The sequence below is a fragment of the Salvia splendens genome, chromosome 19 (genome assembly GCF_004379255.2).
Source record: "Salvia splendens isolate huo1 chromosome 19, SspV2, whole genome shotgun sequence".
NCBI lineage: Eukaryota > Viridiplantae > Streptophyta > Magnoliopsida > Lamiales > Lamiaceae > Salvia > Salvia splendens.
In genome coordinates this window covers 8,706,217-8,723,281 of record NC_056050.1, presented here as the reverse complement: position 1 = coordinate 8,723,281, position 17,065 = coordinate 8,706,217, and the positions used below count along the sequence as shown (strand labels likewise).

Sequence of the window (17,065 nt, the reverse complement as noted above, 5' to 3'; positions counted from 1 at the left end):
TGATCTCTCTGAAATAAAATCTTTGGATTAAATTAGAAAATAAAATGTGATTTTTCGAGATGGTTAAGGAAGAAATCGGACAAGAATAAAATAATTCCTTGAACCCGTTTTAATTGATAAATGAAATCTCTAATTTAATTATAGCGTAAAGTTAAGAAAAGATATAATATAGAATGCATATCACCAAGTATCTCTCTCGAAGCTAAATTTTGCATGGGAATATGTTTCTAAAAAGGTATGACCACGATGAAAGTAATGTTGAAAAACGGAAGGAGGTGAAACTATTCTATCCTGCATAATAATATGTATAAAAATATAAATATTTTAAAATAATATTTATTTAAGCAAATGATGTTGTCTTGACATAAATAATTTGTTTTATGTACATGAAGCCTATTAGTTTTGGTTGGAACTTAAAAATCGAATTCATATCCGAGTAAGGCTGGTATCCATATTCGGATTAGTGTACACAAGTGACTGTGAAAGGTGGTCATCTTCCATGGCACAAAGATGATATAGTGGAGGCCGTTGGGAGGGCCCATCTCCCAAGCTGGAGAAAGATGTAGGTGACTGTGGGAGAGCACCATCTCCACGGCACTTGGTGTTCAAAGTATAGAAAGAACTTAGAGTGATAGTCGAACATTAGCTCACAAGAATTTAATAAGCTCGGGCCTTTTAAGAGAGAACTCTCGAGTGTTGTTGTGATGGCATGACAATATTCTCAACGTATATGTGTATATTTCGGCAATGTGTTCACTGAGTACCTTTGTTAGCCCTGTATGTATTTCTAAATGTGCAGGTTGAGCAGTGATGGTGGAGAATGTTGAGCAAAGTTCAATAAGTTGATGATTTCCTTTTTATTTTAAGTAGAAGCTCTCGAAGGTGCATGTCTTCTTCATACATGTGACATGTTCATTCTGCTGCGTACTAATGTTCTAGACAACAACATCGATTGTTCTCCTATACTCTGATAAATATTTATTGAGAGTAAGATTTCCATTCAAGTTCTTGTGACCAAGAGTTAAATTGAAAACTTTTCCCCGTTATTTCTAAGTAAATTTTTTGTAATTGTTTATCCCCTTTTTTGTTCCCCTTTTCTTATTCCCCACCCCTAGTCACGATTCCTCGGCTTTGCTATCCCTAACGATGTGCGGTCGTGACAGAAACCCAAGTTATCAAGTCAGAGCAGCCATGGCGGCATCATCAACTTGCAAATTCCATCCCTTCGCAGAGCAACATTAAGGTTATTATATAAACTTAATTACTTGAGTTAGGCATATATTTAACTATTAATAAAAGAAATCTAAGAATTTGGAGTTAGGTGATCATAAATGGGGCGGCAAAGGAAATTGGTAGGGCAGCTGTGATTGCTGTGACAAATGCAAGAGGGATGGAGATTGTTGGTGCTGTTGATTCTCACCTTGTTGGACAAGACATAGGAAAGGTTATACATATTTACTTGTTTCCCATTTATTTATAAGTTTGAAATTGAGTTTTTTGGTTCATAATTTTGTTGTTAGGTTTGTGGCAAATAGCCATATTAAATGACATTACTATGGTATTAGGGGTTCCATTTCACAGGTGAGAAGAAGAATCAATTTTACTGTAGTAATCAAGAATATGTATATAAGTTCTCAAAGTGAATACTATAGCAGTTGAAAGCAAATACAGTTGTGGTGGATTTTACAGATGCTTGCTCGGTTTACGACAATGTGAAACAGGTTGGTTTAATTACATATGTAGTGAAATGAATTAAGTCATTAAACAAGTTGCTAGGATGGATAACTCCTACTCCTGTATGTTCTTATCATGGTTTGTCTTGCCTATATTCCCTACCAAACAAATGTAAACAGGCGACGGCATTTGGAATGAAAACCGTAGTTTATGTGCCTCGAATCAATATGGAGACGGTTTCTGCATTATCAGCATTTTGTGAAAAAGCCACAACGGTCAGATCAGATTCAGATTCACACACCTCAATCTCTTCAAATTCCTTCACATTTCACAAAATTAATACTAGTTAATACATTACTTACAGGGTTGCCTAGTAGCACCAACTCTTTCCATTACTACTGCAGCAAGCTGCAATTTCAGCATCTTTTCACTACAACAACGTTGAGATTGTTGAATCAAAAGCCACTGCCGGGCTGGGGTACGTCTATCGACCCACCGACTATTATGACATTCGAGATGATGCTTGCTAGTTGCTAATGTACTAGTTTGATTTTCATGCGAACATGACTTACCGTCACAGGAGGCGATACAAATAGCAAACAACATGACCAACCTGGGGCAGATGTACAATAGAGAAGATAGATGCATCGACTGACATTTTGGTAAGAAGAAATGTAAACTCTCTCATCTTAATTACTCAACTACTATATATGTGGATTCCCATAGGGGTCAAATTGTCGGAGAGGACGGAGTGCGGGTGCATAGTTTACTTCTTCCAGGGCTCCCCTCGAGTACAACAGTCCACTTTTCCCGGCCCGGTGAGGTGAGGTACATTCAATATATCTATTTCACTGGATACAACATAACAAACAATTCATATTATTCTTGGAACAGGTTTACACCGTCAAACATGATATCACCAACGTCCATTCTCTCATGCCAGGCTTGCTTCTAGCCATCAGAAAAGTCGTGCGTCTTAAGGTAATTCTAACTTCATCTCAGATTAGGAATGCATCCAATGACTAATATATTTATGAATTTGTTGTTGGAAACGTGTGACATTTGAAAGGTTTCAAACCTTCCACTTTCATGTCCTTTGGTGTTTCATGTTCTTGTGTTAATTTTGTGGTTTATGGTGGTTAATTCCATGACCTTCCATGTCCACATTTGATGCCTATAAAAGGCACGGAGTTGTAGAGAGACGAACACCAATAACAAACATCATCATCTTTTCTCTCTAAGGTCTCTACATCATAGTGTGCATCTTAGGAGCATTGTCTAGCTCGATTCTCGGAACTCCATCAAGTTCGCCGGTGCCTAGCGGGTTTGAGGTGCTTCTACACGCTAGGAGGAAGTCGTTTTATCTTTGGGGGCAATACGCCATTCCGTGAGCACTAGCCGGGGCGTAATTTGTCTTGCGGAAAGAGGGCTTTCCTCGACTCGACTTATAAATTTGGTTTGCTTTATTTCCGTTGTAATTTTCATTCCTCTTTGTTGCAAGTTTCCTTTTGATTGTAATAGTTAGAGTACCGCCTGTACACGGCTTGAGAATTTCTTCCCATTATTTCTAACAATCGCAAGACAAATTGGTGTACTCTTCTAAGACAGGATTATACCAATTGAAGTTGGAAGAAACATGAGCACCAAAGCTGGAATGAAGAAACGAACAGTACCAATGTTCATGAGCTACGAAATGGTTAATTCCTTGAGATCTATTCTCTTGAGAATTGTGTTTATCGTTTGTCAGTTGACAAGCAAGACCAATTTTGACTTGGTAGTAATAATTGGGATGCATGGGTTGTTGAATATACCAATGCACATATGGTTCAATATAATTGTGTACTTATTGTTGGAGACAATATTGTGCAAATTATTTGAACGTGTTGTTATAAACAACAAAGATCACGAGGTGATCGCAATGGTCTCCGATGTGAACCATGGTAACAATCCAAATGAATGGTTTGTTGATACAGGTGCCACATGTCATGTGTGCTCCGAAAGAAGCGCTTTTTCTACCTACAAATCTGTTGGAGGTAGAAAAGTACGTATGGGAAACCAAGCCTCATCTAAGGTGGTTGGTGTGGGTAATGTATTCCTAAAATTAGGATCTGGAAAAGTTCTTACCCTTAGGGATGTACTGCATGTCCCAGACATCCGAAATAATTTGGTGTCAGGCTCACTTCTAGTAAATCATGGATTTTCACTAGAATTTGAGTGTGAAAAGGTTATATTGACCAAGTATGAAAAGTTCATAGGTGAAGGTCACCTAGTGAATGGGCTTTTTGAGCTGAATGTTACGGTCATTCACCGTGGAAAAGAAATAAGCAATAAGGAAAATGACACATCCTCTTATTTGCTTGAAAGCTCTGACTTATGGCACAATAGATTGGGACATGTAAATCTAAATGCTATAAAAAGATTAGTAAATCTTAATTTACTAAAAGTAGATAAGTTTAACTCACAAGAAAGATGTGAAGTGTGTGTTGAAGCCAAAATGGCTAAACTGCCGTTCCATTCGGTAGAGCGAAGCACAAAACCTCTTGAATTGATCCATACAGACGTATGTGATTTGAAATTTGTGCAAACAAGAGGTGGAAAAAAGTACTTCATCACTTTTATAGATGATTGCACAAGGTATTGTTACCTTTACTTATTAAGAAGTAAAGATGAGGCAATTGAAGCGTTTAAAGACTTCAAAAATGAAGCCGAAAATCAACTTAATTATCGAATTAAGTGTGTTCGAAGTGATAGAGGTGGTGAGTATGTAGCTCCGTTTGCAGAATTATGTCATGCAAGTGGTATAATTCACCAAACCACAGCTCCATATTCTCCTCAATCAAATGGTGTTGCTGAACGCAAAAATCGAACACTAAAAGAGATGATGAATGCTTTGTTGATTAATTCAGGATTACCCCAGAACATGTGGGGGGAGGCTGTGTTAACAGCGAATCATATCCTGAACAAAATTCCACTAAAAAATAGGGATGTAACTCCTTATGAGTTGTGGAAAGGGAAGAAACCTTCGTATTCATACCTCAAAGTGTGGGGGTGTTTAGCGAAGGTAGAAGTGCCACCTCCGAAACAAGTTGCAATAGGCCATAAAACAGTCGATTGCATCTTTATTGGCCATGCACTTAATAGTAGTGCCTATCGTTTCCTAGTCCATAGGTCAGCTGTGCCTGGCGTGGCTGAAGGAACAACGATTGAGTCAAGGAATGCTATATTCTTTGAGAATGTTTACCCTTGTAAGAGGCAAGAGGATCGTTCTAGTGAAAGAATGATGGATGAATCCACTAGTTCTAATCCTCCAAAAAGGACGAGGTCAAGTCCTGAGGATGTTGAACCAAGACGTGGTAAAAGAGTTAAAGTTGCTAAGACATTTGGTCCCGACTTCATAACTTTTATGTTGGATGACGAACCAAAGTCAGTGGCAGAAGCTTTGTCTGGCCCAGACGCAGCGTGGTGGCAAGAAGCTATCAACAGTGAGATTGAATCCATCATGAGAAATAACACCTGGGTGTTAGTAGACTTGCCTGAAGGCTGTAAGACTTTAGGGTGCAAGTGGATTCTGAAAAGGAAATATAAGCCCGATGGTACTATAGATAAGTACAAAGCTCGCCTAGTTGTCCAAGGCTTTAAGCAGAAAGAAGGGCATGACTTTTTTGATACCTATTCACCTGTTACGAGAATCACTTCCATTCGGGTGCTTCTTGCGATTGCTGCTTTGCACAATCTTGAGATTCACCAAATGGATGTGAAAACTGCGTTTCTGAATGGTGATCTGGAAGAAGAAATATATATGGAACAACCCGAAGGGTTTGTTGTGCCTGGGCAAGAGCGTAAAGTATGCAAACTGGTAAAGTCGTTATATGGGTTGAAGCAAGCACCATTACAATGGCATTTAAAATTTGACAACGTGATGTTGGCAAATGGTTTCACTATCAATGAGTGCGATAAGTGTGTTTACATTAGGAACACAGATAACGGTTTCGTTATTGTGTGTCTTTATGTAGATGATATGTTGATTACGGGCAGCAATAGTGCCATTATCAATGAAACCAAAAACATGTTGAAGAGAAATTTCGACATGAAAGATATGGGTTTAGCTGATGTGATTCTCGGAATCAAAATTAAAAGGAATCATGAGGGAATTGCTCTGACACAATCTAATTATATTGAGAAAGTGCTAAAGAAATTTCACTCATTCGATTGTGAGCCAGCTAAGACTCCATTGGAACCCAACGTGCATTTGAGTAAGCACACGGGTGAGCCTGTAGCTCAAGAAGAATATGCAAGGATCATAGGGAGTTTGATGTTTATCACAAACTGCACCCGACCAGATCTTGCGTGTACGGTGAATAAGCTGAGCCGATTTACGAGCAACCCAAGCAAGGAACATTGGAAAGCTCTGCGTAGGGTTTTGAGATACTTGAAGTATACTCTTAACTTTGAGCTGCTGTACACAAGATATCCCCAAGTACTTGAAGGGTATTGTGATGCAAATAGGATCTCTGATTCAAAAGACTCGTTCTCGACGAGTGGTTATGTGTTCATTGTTGGGGGTGGTGCTGTTTCGTGGAAATCAACGAAACAGACGTGTATTGCTCGTTCCACCATGGAATCTGAGTTTATTGCATTGGATAAAGCAGGGGAAGAAGCCGAGTGGCTCAGAAATTTCCTAGAATGTATTCCATGTTGGAAGAAGCCAGTGCCGACAGTAGTGATATACTGTGATAGCCAAGCAGCTATAGGGAGAGCACATAGTGGCTTATACAACGGTAAGTCTCGACATATTCGTCGGCGACATAATACCATCAGGCAATTGATCACAAGTGGTGTTATCACAGTTGACTATGTAAGGTCAGTTGATAACTTAGCGGATCCGTTAACAAAAGGTTTAAACCGTGATCAAATGCATAAATTGCTAAAAGGAATGGGACTGAAAACCACATCTTAAAAGATGATTATAGTGGTAACCCAACCATATGATTGGAGATCCCATGGGCTTGGTTCAATGGGAAAACGAAGCTATATGAATCTAGTTGTAACACTCGGAAGATTTTTTATCTTCGCCCATTCTTTAGAAAGCATTGAGTGTTGTAACCTGCTTGTGGTAAGAGGCTAAGTTTTGACTTTTAATGATTCTTAGAAACCTCGAGGAGGTGGGTATTGCAGGATGCCTAGAAAAGAATCACCTATGTAAGTGAAGAAGTGTGGGCCGCTTCAACATGTGAATCACTTATGAATCCAAAGTGGTGTTCCATGGCCAGTAAAGGACACAAACGTGAGAACTGATGAGTTTGTAAATAATATTGTGTCAATATTATTGTCTCGGTATACACCAAGGAGGAATGGTTCAAGGCATCACGTCCACCAGGCCGCCGGTATGCCCGATAGTGTTGACTATGGAAAGTTCAAAGCCCCAAGCTACTATTCCAAATGCAATATTGTTTCTCGAGAATTGAGCAAAGAGTCTGCATGCATGCATACACGTCTTGTGTTGGTTTGAGCTTGCAATGCTCTAACCAATGTGGGGGATTGTTGGAAACGTGTGACATTTGAAAGGTTTCAAACCTTTCACTTTCATGTCCTTTGGTGTTTCATGTTCTTGTGTTAATTTTGTGGTTTATGGTGCTAAACCCTCTAAACCCTAAACCCTAAACCCACTAATTTGTCTTGCGATTGTTAGAAATAATGGGAAGAAATTCTCAAGCCGTGTACAGGCGGTACTCTAACTATTACAATCAAAAGGAAACTTGCAACAAAAAGAGGAATGAAGAAACGAACAGTACCAATGTTCATGAGCTACGAAATGGTTAATTCCTTGAGATCTATTCTCTTGAGAATTGTGTTTATCGTTTGTCAGTTGACAAGCAAGACCAATTTTGACTTGGTAGTAATAATTGGGATGCATGGGTTGTTGAATATACCAATGCACATATGGTTCAATATAATAGTGTACTTATTGTTGGAGACAATATTGTGCAAATTATTTGAACGTGTTGTTATAAACAACAAAGATCACGAGGTGATCGCAATGGTCTCCGATGTGAACCATGGTAACAATCCAAATGAATGGTTTGTTGATACAGGTGCCACATGTCATGTGTGCTCCGAAAGAAGCGTTTTTTCTACCTACAAATCTGTTGAAGGTAGAAAAGTACACATGGGAAACCAAGCCTCTTCTAAGGTGGTTGGTGTGGGTAATGTGTTCCTAAAATTAGGATCAGGAAAGGTTCTTACCCTTAAGGATGTGCTGCATGTCCCAGACATCCGAAATAATTTGGTGTCAGGCTCACTTCTAGTAAATCATGGATTTTCACTAGAATTTGAGTGTGAAAAGGTTATACTGACCAAGTATGAAAAGTTCATAGGTGAAGGTCACCTAGTGAATGGGCTTTTTGAGCTGAATGTTACAATCATTCACCGTGGAAAAGGAATAAGCAATAAGGAAGATGACACATCCTCTTATTTGCTTGAAAACTCTGATTTATGGCATAATAGATTGGGACATGTAAATCTAAATGCTATAAAAAGATTAGTAAATCTTAATTTACTAAAAGTAGATAAGTTTAACTCACAAGAAAAATGTGAAGTCTGTGTTGAAGCAAAAATGACCAAGCTACCGTTTCGCTCGGTAGAACGGAGCACAAAACCTCTAGAGTTAATCCATACAGACGTATGTGATTTAAAATTTGTGCAAACTAGAGGTGGTAAAAAGTACTTCATCACATTTATAGATGACTGCACAAGGTATTGTTACATTTACTTATTAAGAAGTAAAGATGAGGCAATTGAAGCGTTTAAAGACTTCAAAAATGAAGCCGAAAATCAACTTAATTGTCGAATTAAGTGTGTTCGAAGTGATAGAGGTGGTGAGTACGTAGCCCCGTTTGCAGAATTATGTCATGCAAGTGGTATAATTCACCAAACAACGGCTCCATATTCTCCCCAGTCAAATGGAGTTGCTGAACGAAAAAATCGAACACTTAAAGAGATGATGAATGCTCTGTTGATTAATTCTGGTTTATCCCAGAACATGTAGGGGGAGGCTGTGTTAACAGCGAATCATATCCTGAACAAAATTCCACTAAAAAATAGGGATGTGACTCCTTATGAGTTATGGAAAGGGAAGAAACCTTCTTTTCCGTACCTCAAAGTGTGGGGGTGTTTAGCGAAGGTAGAAGTGCCACCTCCAAAACAAGTTGTAATAGGCCCTAAAACAGTCGATTGCATCTTTACTGGCCATGGAACACCACTTTGGATTCATAAGTGATTCACATGTTGAAGCGGCCCACACTTCTTCACTTACATAGGTGATTCTTTTCTAGGTATCCTGCAATACCCACCTCCTCGAGGTTTCTAAGAATCATTAAAAGTCAAAACTTAGCCTCTTACCACAAGCATGTTACAACACTCAATGCTTTCTAAAGAATGGGCGAAGATAAAAAATCTTCCGAGTGTTACAACTAGATTCATATAGCTTCGTTTTCCCATTGAACCAAGCCCATGGGATCTCCAATCGTATGGTTGGGTTACCACTATAATCATCTTTTAAGATGTGGTTTTCAGTCCCATTCCTTTTAGCAATTTATGCATTTGATCACGGTTTAAACCTTTTGTTAACGGATCCGCTAAGTTATCAACTGACCTTACATAGTCAACTGTGATAACACCACTTGTGATCAATTGCCTGATGGTATTATGTCGCCGACGAATATGTCGAGACTTACCGTTGTATAAGCCACTATGTGCTCTCCCTATAGCTGCTTGGCTATCACAGTATATCACTACTGTCGGCACTGGCTTCTTCCAACATGGAATACATTCTAGGAAACACTTATGAATCCAAAGTGGTGTTCCATGGCCAGTAAAGGACACAAACGTGAGAACTGATGAGTTTGTAAATAATATTGTGTCAATATTATTGTCTCGGTATACACCAAGGAGGAATGGTTCAAGGCATCACGTCCACCAGGCCGCTGGTATGCCCGATAGTGTTGACTATGGAAAGTTCAAAGCCTCAAGCTACTATTCCAAATGCAATATTGTTTCTCGAGAATTGAGCAAAGAGTCAGCATGCATGCATACACGTCTTGTGTTGATTTGAGCTTGCAATGCTCTAACCAATGTGGGGGATTGTTGGAAACGTGTGACATTTGAAAGGTTTCAAACCTTTCACTTTCATGTCCTTTGGTGTTTCGTGTTCTTGTGTTAATTTTGTGGTTTATGGTGGTTAATTCCATGACCTTCCATGTCCACATTTGATGCCTATAAAAGGCACGGAGTTGTAGAGAGACGAACACCAACAACAAACATCATCATCTTTTCTCTCTAAGGTCTCTACATCATAGTGTGCATCTTAGGAGCATTGTCTAGCTCGATTCTCGGAACTCCATCAAGTTCGCCGGTGCCTAGCGGGTTTGAGGTGCTTCTACACGCTAGGAGGAAGTCGTTTTATCTTTGGGGGCAATACGCCATTCCGTGAGCACTAGCCGGGGCGTAATTTGTCTTGCGAAAAGAGGGCTTTCCTCGACTCGACTTATAAATTTGGTTTGCTTTATTTCCGTTGTAATTTTCATTCCTCTTTTTGTTGCAAGTTTCCTTTTGATTGTAATAATTAGAGTACCGCCTGTACACGGCTTGAGAATTTCTTCCCATTATTTCTAACATTTGTGACCTATGTTTATGCAGAATCTGGTCTATGGTTTGGAGAAGTTCCTGTAGCTTCAGCAACACCTTCCACATTAGCTGGAGACACCACCATACATAGAAGCGAATGATTTATCACATCATTTCTTTTTCTGAGTTCTCACCAATCTTTTTTGAAAATTCAGTGATAACCCTATTAATGCTCACACCATTTTGTTGTTACTACTATATGTTTACATTTTTGTTTCTTTTCTGTATTCACGCGATCAAGGCACTGTAAACATCTTTACATGCTCTTACTCGAGACTATAATAGGTGAAAAGCTGTGTTTTGAATACAATTATTGTGTTTTGCATTCTTTTGATGGAAGCATATATATAAGAAGAATATAATCCACCATGAAGCAAGTCAACAATGCTTTCCATATACATTGTCTCTCTCATTTGTGGAAGCAGTTCAGCATGAGCTCATCTGTGGCAGCTTGCCTTCGACCAGCAACATCAGCAACTGAATCTTGTTTTTTAGCCTCCACATTGCTCCACTGTAAGCCTCTGGATGGTCTGATAAAATATATGATGAAGATAAATAATATATCAGCCAGGCATTAAGGAAATCAAATACACCATTGTCATGGATATAACAATACAACACTTATGCCTACTCTCCCGCATAAACACAAAATGACTCATAAAACCCTAATCACAAATTTATCCATCTCATGTTCTTTACCCAAGGGATTTTAACTTCATTGGCATAAAGTCTACTAATAGCCACACTAAATATTTAAATTTCCGGCTTGTTGATTTGATCTGTTTAAGGAAGCACGGATAGAATACTAACATGAGCTTGACTTAAAAGACTTCACAAGACTATGCTTCGCAAATAGGTCACATTCACACAAGTAATGTCAAATAGCAAGACTTGCACCATTCTGTCTCAAGTAAAGATCCCCTCAAAGTGAATAATTATGCCAAGGGAGAGGGATGGAGATTGGAGATAAGATAATGTGCATTCTAATGCGAGGATAAGCAGAAATACATTTCTAGGATTGTTTTCATATAGTTCACAATGCAAAGAAAATGAAATCACCTTTCCTAAGTTTCTCAGCATAGTCCTTGCCACGCTGGAAAAAGTCTGCACTGAAACTTGCAGGAATGTTGGACTCTACATTTTTGCGACTCACATGCCTTCTCTCCTATAAGAGCTTTTTTGCAACCTCTGTTTCCTCAATATTTTTTAGCTTGTATTTGCAAGCCCAACAGCAGTTAATCTACAAGTAACAGTATGTCGATATTAGCACTTTCAAAAAGAAGAAACATTTTTTGGAACCAAGCATCTGATCATTTCTAACTCTTATACAATGCTGAAATAAATATCATCATATAGCTAATCCACATAGTGTGATGAAGCTTATCAGTAACTATTGCTGTCGTTCTCATCTGACAACCTTTCTCCTTATGTATTATTGACAAAGAAGAGGTGTCTATAGTATTCCATAGTCACTATTGATTAAAATATTACGTCTAACACAAAAGAAAAGAGAAAAAAAAAAGCATACTCTGTGGGATGCTGAATTTCGGCAATCCCCGTTGTGCACTGAGTAGATTGCTCTTCTGAGCTTCGCTTCTTCACCTGATAAAAAAATACTGGAGTATGTAATATTGTGTTTATATTTTAGAATGCCATAAAGTTTTTGTGATGGATTGTGAACTTTGTGAAAGTTGTAACATAAACAAGGACCCATTGACACCATTCTTTAAGTCAAATAACCACTAATGTAGGCAACAACTTTATGTAGAAGCAATGCAAACAATATATCTATGGCAAAGAGAAATCAAGATATTCTGCAATCTACACCAATAATATAAGCATGCATGTCAATATGAATATTAACACAAATGATATATCTGATGGGGATGAAGGGTTTTTTCTTTTTTTATTCTAGACCACGGATAACATTCCTCGAGTGTACTGGACTTTTTTTTATTCCGCCTTTGGGAGAGACGCATGACCCTCATGCGTCTCCTTTTAATGAAACGCATGACGGAGATGCGTCTTTTATAGAGATGCATGAGGGACATGCGTCGTTAAATTTTTATTTTTTTTCATTATTTTTTTGAAAGACGCATAAGCGTCATGCGTCTTTCATTTTTTTATTTTTTTGTATTTTTTTATTTTATTTTTTTTAATAGTATCTTTAAGTTACATATGAAATGAAAGATAGCTGACAAATTTAATTTGAGGTGTGCATACCCGTCGAATAAAAAAAGAAAAAAACCCATTTGATGGAGGAAAGATAGCTGACAAAATTCACACCTGTTCCGCCAGATCAATTAATTTGATATCAAAGCAGCCGAAGACCACCTTAAAGAAAGGAATTATACGAAGAGTAGAGTGCGTCAATGAAGGTTGCTATATAAATAAAAATAAATAAAATAAAATAAAAATAAAAATAAAAAATGAAAGACGCATGACGCTTATGCGTCTTTGCCTGTGACGCATGACGCTTATGCGTCTTTCAAAAAAAATAAAGAAAAAAAATAAAAATTTAACGACGCATGTCCCTCATGCGTCTCTATAAAAGACGCATCTCCGTCATGCGTTTCATTAAAAGAAAAAACCCTGGGGATGAAGGTTCAAACAACATAATCGACAACATAGTCACTTTTCAGGACAAATTAGAAGTCAGAACCTAGGAGAGTTGGAAGAGATAAAGTAGTTGGAAAATTCTGTTACGGTAGAAATTTCTTTGAGTTAATAACATCTTGGTGGGTATATGATACGACCCTACGTCGTATCTCGTTTCACCGGCGTCCTAACGAAGGATCGGCGGTAGCAAGAACCGGCTGTGCGCGGGAATTCCTCTCCGTCGGGCAGCGCGAGATCTTAGTAAAAGATAATTCTCAACTCGTCGTTGGGCAAAAGATTAATATTGTATTTCGTTGATTTCCTCAAATGATCACATTCTTCCCTATTTATAACACTTAATCATAACTTATTGAACAAGAAACAAATATATGTAAAGATATGCAAAATCTTAATAAATCTAAACTAATTAAGTGAAGACTCGTATCAACTCTCCCCCGGTTGAAATCCACCTTGTCCTCAAGGTGGAAATTACGAAGCAACAACGATAGCTGGTAGCAGAAGTTTTGGTGAGGCGTCTCCTCCTGGATCGAACACATGCCAAATAGGCAAACGTCTCCCGACATAGTAATCCCCATCAAAGTCCTGAACATTCGTGAAGACAACTGGTTTTGCCGGCATGTTTAGCCCGATGTTAAATGTCTTTGTGGCTAGCGAGCACTTCATAACTCCTCCATGTGGCAGCTCCTTATCATCATCCGACAGCATATTCAAAGCATTCCAAAGAACATTGTCAATGTGCAGTTCCTCATCTTCATCTCCATCAGTCCCAAACTACAGATCAACATCCTCGGCATCATAATACTCCTCACCAAATGCTTCATTCATCTTTTTATCATGTGCTTCAGGATCAAATTCAGCCTCCAAATCATCCTTATCTAGAAAGATTCCTTTAGTCCCAGCCACCTCCCTAATCTTCTCTAACTTTACCTTTATCTCTTTCTTCTTCAGACTCTCTTTAACCTCTTCAGCTCCTCCTCTGAAATGTTTACATCCACATCGCCATGCCCTTTACTTTTCCCTTCCTCCAGAGATTTCACATTCTGCTTCCTCAGCTCCTCCTGATCTTGCGAATAACTCTTGAACTTATTATTCTCTCCATCATCCCCACTTCCATCCTCTCCAGCGTAGCACAATAAATGTTGTTTGCATACATGACCTATCACCCATTTGTCGGGACAGTAATATCACAGGCCCATCCTAGCCCGTTCCGCTTTCTCCGCCTGCGAAACCCGAACCATTAGGGGTCTCATCTGAACAGTCGGCCGGCCTGAACCTCCCTGGGTTTGAATCACAGCACCTGATGCCTGGGGCGGCTGCTGCCCGGGGGGGACTCCCGTCGGACCCCTACCGTCCCTGTTCTGACAGGGGCGACGAGTCGCCGTCGGCTGCGGTGGCTGGTGCCAGCAGTCAGCCTGCGTATCTGCGAGCTCCAGTGCTAGAGCCATAGCAGCTACCAAGGACGATGGTCTGTGCAGCTGCAGCCGTTCCTGCATGTCGGGTTTAAGGCCCGCGACGAACAATGTAAACAGATCTGATTCCGGCACCCCTTTCACCCGATTCATATATTTTTCGAACGTGTCATGGTACTCCAGTACCGTCCCTGTTTGTGTCAACTTTGCTATCAAGCCGTAGAAATTTCTGAAGCTTTGACGATCAAAACGATGACTTACATCCTCCAGGAATTCCTGCCACGTCACGAATTCATTATTCGAGCAGTAATTGAACACCCATTCCGCCGCCGGTTGGTCGAACAACATGACCGCATAGTTCAATCGCTGGGCCTCGGGCATCATCAGGTGATTGAAGTAAAATTGGACCTTCGAAATCCAAGTCGTTGCATCGGTCCCGTCAAAGCGAGGGGGCTGCATTTTAACACGTTCTGGCTTGTCGTAGCCCGCAGCCTGGAACCCCTGGGGCGGGTCCCAGCAAGATGGCGGGCGCTCCCCAGGCGGGACATACCTGTAAGATTGGTCTCCTCGGAATCCCGCACAACTTCTGTTATCTCGACGGCCACGATTATCCCTCCCACCCCCACGATTGCCGGGTGGAAAATTCCGAGATCGGATCCCTCTATCCCCCGAATTTCGCCAGCGATTTCCATCGTCCTCCCACTCGTCTCCGTCCGCAAACCCCGGCGGTGGCTCAGCCTCGCGTGAAAGGTACAGTTCAATATTCTCAAACCGGCGGTGCGTTTCATCCTTCCATATATCAAACTTGTCGAATCGTTCCAGTATACGGTCTAGTTTGACACTGACCGGATCCTCCGTGGGCGAATCATCCACCAATCTCGCCTCGAAATCACTAGTTTCCATACCTGGCCGCTGAAATCCACCTTGATCGCGGCGGCCCCCCATCATCGGAACACGTCCACCAAACCTGTTTGGTGGATAAGAATCTTGACGGCCTGAGCCCCACACGACCTTGCCGTTGTTGTTGTATCGCTTCATGAGCTCTGGATGAAAGCACCAGTTGATACGACCCTACGTCGTATCCCGTTTCACCGGCGTCCTAACGAAGGATCGGCAGTAGCAAGAACCGGCTGTGCGCGGGAATTCCTCTCCGTCGGGCAGCGCGAGATCTTAGTAAAAGATAATTCTCAACTCGTCGTTGGGCAAAAGATTAATATTGTATTTCGTTGATTTCCTCAAATGATCACATTCTTCCCTATTTATAACACTTAATCCTAACTTATTGAACAAGAAACAAATATATGTAAAGATATGCAAAATCTTAATAAATCTAAACTAATTAAGTGAAGACTCGTATCAACTCCCATTTGATAGGATAAACCTCCTATCGGGCTGATCGGCGTCCGTAGATCGGCGATCGATAAATGTTTGTCGCGGGCGAGTGCCCGTCGAGCACGACGGTTTTCTCACTTGGAGAAGAGAATGAACGATAATATTGATATTCTTGATTCCTTTCTCAAATGATTACAATAACTCCTATTTATAATGCTAATAACTAACTTACTTAACAAGAAAACAAAGATATGGAAAAGATACGCAAATAAACAAAGATGTGGGAAAGATATGCAAATCTCTAATTTAACTAACTAAATAATGCTCCTATCAGTATAGTATTTTAGGTGTCATTGACAGCGGTATCTCACTTGGAACCAGGGGTTTAAATATTTGGGAAATCATAACAAGGAGTAGTAATTCATAAAGGAATTCATGAACTTTCTGTGTTCTTGTTTTGCATTCATTCAATTCTAAAATCTTTTGGTTTTTAAGTGTGCTTGTGAGCTTATTCATTCTTTACATTAATACCCTTGACTCGATAACCAACCATCATATTCATAAAACCACCATATTCAATTTTGTACAACCATATCATGCCACATCACCTAGTTTCCACACAACCCGGGCTCCACCTTTCATGGAGTAGTCACTAGTCGGCGAAGATGTTGTTCTCTTCGGCACGCCATTTCTAGCTTTAGTCCCACCACTAAATTTGGGGCTTCTCTCATCGAAGGACCTTTTCTCATCCGTGAAGAACACCTCGTTTGTCTTCTTGGATATGTTGGCGCTACATTTTTTCGGGCGTTGCCTTACATGTCGCCTCACTTTATACCATCTTTTTGCCCGTCGGCCTTCGAGTGTTGTACTTCTCAACAACCCGGTCCAGAACATCCGGAATTTCTGTTTGTACTTCGGGTGTTTACTTTTTCGGCTCGACCTCGCTGTCTTCGTGCCCTCCCTATTTTCCCTTGTCGTGGATGCTCTAAGAACCAGATAATTTTGGGTTAGGGTCGGATAACCCATTAAAATTATTTTAAAAATATTATGCTTTAATATTATCATTTAAATGTTGCGTAATACAAGTTTTAATCGTATAATATTATGTTCGATCATTATATAGTCGTGACAGCTCGAATTGAATCGGTAGAGCTGAAAATTTTTGACACGACTCTAAACCTGAAATGAATACGTATGAAGTCAATGAGTTTGGAATAAACCTTATTTAATCTTAATTCGAGTCTATATCAAAACTTATTAAAAATCTAATAATTTTTGGATTTAATTTGGATTCGACCGGATTGATATCGACTTGACATCATATTTATTTCTCTTTTTTTTTTGGATTT

General features: G+C 39.7%; 1 pseudogene; it reads left to right on the top strand.

Annotated features, from left to right (window-relative positions):
- The first annotated feature begins 810 nt into the window (after positions 1-810).
- On the top strand, positions 811-10,401 carry LOC121778980 (annotated as a pseudogene).
- Positions 10,402-17,065: the final 6,664 nt, after the last annotated feature.